Source organism: Pararge aegeria, chromosome 23 (assembly GCF_905163445.1).
Source record: "Pararge aegeria chromosome 23, ilParAegt1.1, whole genome shotgun sequence".
Lineage (NCBI taxonomy): Eukaryota > Metazoa > Arthropoda > Insecta > Lepidoptera > Nymphalidae > Pararge > Pararge aegeria.
Genome location: NC_053202.1, coordinates 3,630,702 through 3,637,491, shown reverse-complemented (window position 1 = coordinate 3,637,491; position 6,790 = coordinate 3,630,702).

Here is a 6,790-nt window from a genome sequence, read left to right as displayed (position 1 = left end):
TAAATTTGTTTATAAACGCGCCATTTCTTATTTTAGTTTAGCAATAAAAGCTGTTATTAGTTTAAGCTGCTATTTTGGATTACACTATCAGGATAAAATATAACCACTTCTTTATGTTAATTTTAATTTCTATTGGAGTAATACTGTTTCTTTACTCTTCTTTGTCTTTAAACCTTAATCCCTACAGCATTGTCTGTGGTAAGTTAATTAAAAGATAACAAGAGGTTTGTTTGCTCATTACTGAGACATCAAACTTGTTAGATTAAGTTAATCCTTACTAAGTAATAATAAAAATACGATTGTGTGTTTGTTTTCACTAGTTGTTTAAGCAACCTTAAACTAGATTTTTGGCATAGACTTAGTTGAAAGGACGGAGATGGCTTTATCCCATGAAATAAAAACCGATTTACACGGGATTTGTGATAACCATAGTAAACTCGAGCCAGAGTTTGTTAGGTTATAAAAAAAACTGAGTTTTTGGCGAGGTATTAAACCTTAAGCCTGTTACGATATGATCAGTTCTTAATTTAAATCCTAAATATAAAATTATTTATTTTCTAATTAGTCTTAGTCGAACTTATTCGATTATACTATACTTATCTTTGATTACCTATTTTACGTAGGTACCTACTCGTTAAGGTAATAAATAATAATGTATCCTATCAAATGAAATTGCAGTATGGTGACCGGCCCACTACAGGCAGTGGAATCCATAGGGTATGCACAGGGTATGCAGATGATATAAAATGAAGAAAATCCCCAGTACGTGTTATGAATACTTAAGGGTAGGCTTTTTATAATTCTTACAATGCCTATCCTTATGTTTTTTATATCTCTTACTGGAGATTTTCTTCATGATGAATGAGAAGGGTTTAGGTGGTGGTCTAACACGCTGGCCAAATGCGGATTGGTAGACTCCACACGCTGTTGAGAACATTATGGAGAATTCTCAGGCACGCTGGTTTCCTCACGATGTTTTCCTTTACCGTTTAGAGCATGTTATTTAAATGGCTCAAAATAAATTAAAACGCATATAACTCCGAAAAATCAGTGGTGCGGGCGGGGGCTCGAACTCGGTCTCTACAGAAGGAAATCCGAAGCCTTACCCACTATGCCATCAACGCTTAGTTACGGGTAATGTTTGGATATTATTTCCACTTGTGTGCCAATCCTTTATAAACTCTCGAGAGGGGAGGGGGAAGATTTTTTTTTTAATAAATAAATAAATATACTACGACAATACACACATCGTCGTTAAGCCCCAAAGTAAGCGTAGCTTGTGTTATGGGTACTAAGATGACTGATGAATAATTATTAAGAATAATATACATAAATACTTATAAAATACAGATAAACATCCAGACACTGAAAAACATTAATGTTCATCACAGAAACATTTTCCAGTTGTGGGAATCGAATCCACGGCATTGGACTCAGAAAGCAGGGTCACTGCCCACTGCGCCAATCGGCCGTCAAAGATGGAATATGAAAGAAAGATACCTAGCTGTGGGTTAAGATTATTATCTTTTCTCCGAAGAGTAAAATATATCCTGCCCATGCTAGCTGTGTAGTGGATGTCGTATTGGTGTCGTACGAGGTGACTAAGGTAATATGACAGTAAACTGGCAGCAGGGCCGTGCCATCTACTATCATCTACTGGGATCACCGAGCTGTCTGATCAGCAAAGTGATTATGGCTGAACCAAAATTAGGAGAGGCATTTGGTCCAGCATTGGACTGTTATAGACTGATAAAATAAAAACTAAATTTCAAATTGCATAATAGTTAAAGATTGTTACCACCATGCTGGCCCAGTGCGGAATGGTGGTCTGCCGGTATTGTGTTGATATGATGATGATGTTGATTAAATTATAAGTTACTCAGTTTGTTTGTGTTGTTCTGTTAATTACATAAATTCTATTATATTATATAAGCTGTGGTATCATTAGCGTGAACCGGTAACCGTATATTTTTCTACGCCGTAGAAAGTAAGTGACATTTAATAACTTAGAAAAAATAAAGGCGCGTGCCGGATCGAACTTAGTCCCCGGTAAGCAGGTAGTGCTGCAAAGGTTTGTATTTGTAATAAAAAAACAAAAAAAATCTTGATAAATGGTTTTACTTACTGATATATTAATCAGTAGTATATTCTTAATTACATGAATTTGAAAAGCATAGGTTATCGCATCATTTATTATTCAACATATAAAAACAATAACGGTATTAAAATTGACATGTCTGTCGACTATATAACTTAAACCAATTGACGGCCACAGCTGGTCATCAGTGGCGTACATCTCGCAGATCCGTATAAGTAGTGCTTACGCTGACCCCAGGGCCAGACTCGCGTAGGCTTACAATTTGAAGTAAAAAAAATAATAAAACAATTAAAAGAAAACTGTGAAAGCGCCATCTAGTTAAATACGGTCGCACTTCTATGTAAATTCAATGGACGACAAGTCCCATGTCATAGTTTAGAACTAATAATATAGGCAAATTTCATAATATTTTGATTATATTTTCATTCCGAATAATGTGTCATGGTTTAGAACTAATGATATAGGCAAATTTCATAATATTTTGATTATATTTTAATTCCGAATTAGTATCATCATCATCATCATATCAACCGATAGACGTCCACTGCTGGATATAGGTCTTTTGTAGGGAGTTCCAAATTCCACGGTTCTGTGCCGCTTGGATCCAGCGGCTACCTGCGGTGCGCTTACCAGTTCTTGGGACCCCGACGTCCGTAATGGGCCGGGCACATAGTTAGGAGAAAGGTCTCCTAACTATGTGCTCGGCCCATTACCACTTCAGCTTCGGTTCTCGTTGAGCTATGTCGGCAACTTGTCACTTGTAATTTGGGTAAACAGTATCCCTAAATAAAAAGTAATACCTGAAATATAATTGAAATCTCATAATATTAGCTGAGGTCTTCACGATTAAATAGCCATTGTCGGGTAAATCGTTTATTCGTCGCTTGAATTAATACGCCCTCTGCATAGAAGCACTGCGATTGAATGCATAATATGTTGTTACTAGTGTGCACGAGCACACTAGGAAGCTCCGGTGTGTAATGATATAATCGTGTGCGTGTATAACACAATTGGCTCTTTCTATGTGTGTCATTTTTCTAAAGAAACTTTGCTTGTGTGCGAATCTTAATTCGCAAAGGAAGGAATGTAGCTACTTCGCGCGGAACGTTAAAAGAGCTCTGACTGACTCACATAAACAGGCGATTTTATTCATACAAATTACTTAATAATAACTGATTGTTTCATTATTTATTTATAAAAATACGTTACTTTATTGTATACACTAAACAAATACCTAAGAATAACTGATCGTTTCATTATTTATTTATAATAATACGTTAGTTTGTATACACTAAAAAACCATATTCGCAGCAATAGCAGACTATTGTCAAAACTGATTTACTGCGCTGGTCAGTGGTCGGAGAGCTTACTATACTGGAGTAGGTACCTACTCACAAAATTAAAAATATACATAAAAGAAACCCCATATTCATTACTTCCAACGTTTAATCGTTTTAGTATCTCCAATTACAACATGGCACATTATAAACATCAATCTTAACACTGTTTATTAACTACAAAGAGTTCTTCCCTTGACACTTCTGTCTGTACTCCTTTGTACCTCTATCTTTCCTGCCATTTTATATGACCTTCCTTTTTGATCTGGGTTCCTGTCATTTTTAATTTCTACTCCAACTTATACCGACCAATCTGAACGAAGATACCTTTTTATCTTTAATCTTGTTTTACTTGTTGCTTGTTGCTGTTGAATTTTAATAGGAAACGTCTTACATTCAGTCATGGACCCCCAGGAAATGTCGCAGAAAATGCATGAACTCTCTTAATATATGCGCCAAGATACAGACAGACAAACAAACAGGTAGACAAAAAAAAGATACTAAAAAAATCTCACTTGCTTTTTATTTCACTTGCTTGTTTTTTTATTTCTTTTACCGCGCACAGACAAACTATACGGATAGACTTGTATTAAAATATTATGTAGTGATCATTTTTAATTTGTTTTTCATACTCAAAACGATTTATTATTGATTGTAATTAGTTACTTAAACCTATTTTTTTTTTTTTGCACAGATGCACTAACAAGTTTATTTTTTATTTATTTATTAACTCATTACACATAATATACATCACAGGTCTTAATTTAAAGGTGTAAGCATAAACTCAAAAGAATTTTTCTGTAAACCTAGCCGTTGACAAATTTTTGCTTTGTTAGTCTAATAGATTAATATATTAACATTCATAATGAATGCTACAAAATCGTTACTTATTCACATTACCATTTAGAATGCGGGTAGGTCGACAATGATAAATGTAAAAACCTTTTGTTTACGTTCCATAATTTATATAACTCAGTATAGGTAGGAACGAGATGCGTTCATATTCCTTCACTATACATGTACAGGATGTTTTTAATTTTTTCTCATATTTTGTCATTAAATATATTTGTTTGTTATAAGATCTATATAATGTTGTTTAAGTTTGTACTTAATATTTTTCTTCGTTATAACTTCCCTAAGCTCTTTAGGAAGCTGGTTAATTAAGTAAGGTATACCGTATAGCAATCGTCTTTTACCAATACAGATTATTATATTTAGTAAGTTTTATTTTGTCACATCTTTGTACTGAATAAGATTTTTAGACTTTTTATAAGTTTTCTGTAAAATATTCCTCATTTAACAATGCTAATTCAGTTTTCTCGTGAATAGGGATTATTTTACACAAAACAAATAATTTACGTTAATCTGCTCCGCAGTTTATTTTTATTTTTTTTGGGAACTAATTCTTTTAGAATTCGCAGTTGAAGGGTAAAAATTTTATCAAGGTAAGTTTTAAAGGTTTTTCCATAACTTGACAGGCCATAAGATATGATAGATTCAGCCAATGCTTTATAAAGTAATAGGAGTGTTTGATACGGTATTTTATATTTAATCAATGAATATTTGGCTAGTATTGCCCTTAGTTTATCACATACAAAGTTAACGGGTTCTTTCCAGTTTAGCCGATCGGCTATTACAAGTCCAAGGTATATATGTTTTTGAACTAATTCTATGGATTCACAGTTACAGAGAATTAGTAATGGAGTTATTTAAATGAAGACATTGATGGTTGTGTACTTTAATTGTAGGTTTGATAGAACTTCTATTGTGACTAGTGCTTATATACATTAATTTAGTTTTGTTACCATTGCGCACTAATCCGACATCGTGTGACCATTTCGCCAAAATATCCAAATCGCTTTGTAGTCTCACAATTACCTCCATTATATAACTTCCCGCGGCAACTAAACAAGTGCCATCAGCAAACTGGTATATTTCACATTGTTTAATTGCACTGGACAGGCTATTGACATAGGTCAGATAATGCAAAGGCCCCAAAACTGAGCCTTGGGCTGTGCCTTCCGTGACTGGAACTGTGTCGCTGTCAGAATTGCTAACCCTCACCTGGTATGATCTGTTTGATGGTAATTTTTACACCAGTCAAGCAGTTTCCCTCTAATTCCGCTATCAGATTTTAATTTAACTAGCGTTGTAATTTCACGTTTGTTTTTTTTAATTAAGTCTTATTTTTAAACGTGAGTTTCGGTTGTCATTCTCCGATTGGTTAACGTTAGACCTATAACGGCGGGAACCAATCAAATTGATTGGATCCTATCTAGATGGCTGTGAGTTTTGGCGGGAGACTTGGGTTTTACTTATTGGCGGGTTGGTTCGTTCTCTGAAGGGTCAGGCAATGAAATGCGAGGTTGTGTAGAATAAGTTCATATTTTCATAGTTTATAAAGTAAATTAATAAAGTTATATTTCAATGGTACGTTTATTTGCATCTTTTGGTGGCCTCATCGCTATCCTACTTCAGTTCTAATACCTAGAAACCGTAACCATCGTTCAAATCGTTTATATAAAAATTTCCTTTACTAAATTTCTCTTAAAATTATACATACAGGGGGTGGGACTATTTTTTAATCATTTCATTCAAATGTTATTTTAATCAAATAATAACGGGGGCATTGGAGTTATTGTTTTAAATTAGAACTACCTACTTTGCGTATTTACTTATGATAGTATTTTTTTTTTCATTTTTGAAATGCAGAGGATATGCTTTGTATCCCGTACATGAACATATATATTTTTTGAACCTTTTTCTATAAAAGTTTCGGAGAAAAACGGTTTTAAAGCCCATTTGACGTACACCCCACGCCTGAGTCATTCTAATCCCAACGTCTGTGTTAGCGGAAACATCATAAGTCTAGTTATAGAAGGTCCAGAAATTTTCTGTCTAAATGAGGGTTAAAAAAGTTAACTAGTAATATAAATTCTACTTGTATTGCGGGGACCGCGGGAACCGTTTTTTTTCCTAGGATGAGAAAAGCGTATGCTTCTCTCCGTCCTTTTAATTAAATCTATGCCAAAAATCAAGTATATTGGTTACTTAGTTGGGGCATAAAGGAAGGACAAACAAACAACCTTACGCATTTATAATATACCAGGTGTTGCACCCGGCTTCGGTTTTTGGATTTTTCATGAAACCTGCGGGTATTGTACATTTTCCTGGAATTAAAAGCAGCCTATGTTTTAGTCAGGGGTATAATCTATCTCCACTCCAAAATTCAGTCGAATTGGTTCAGAAGCTTTTGCGTGAAACAGTAACAAACATCCATCTATCCAACCATCCTTACAAACTTTCGCATTTATCATATTAGTAATAAACTTAACAATGAATAACATCTCCTGAG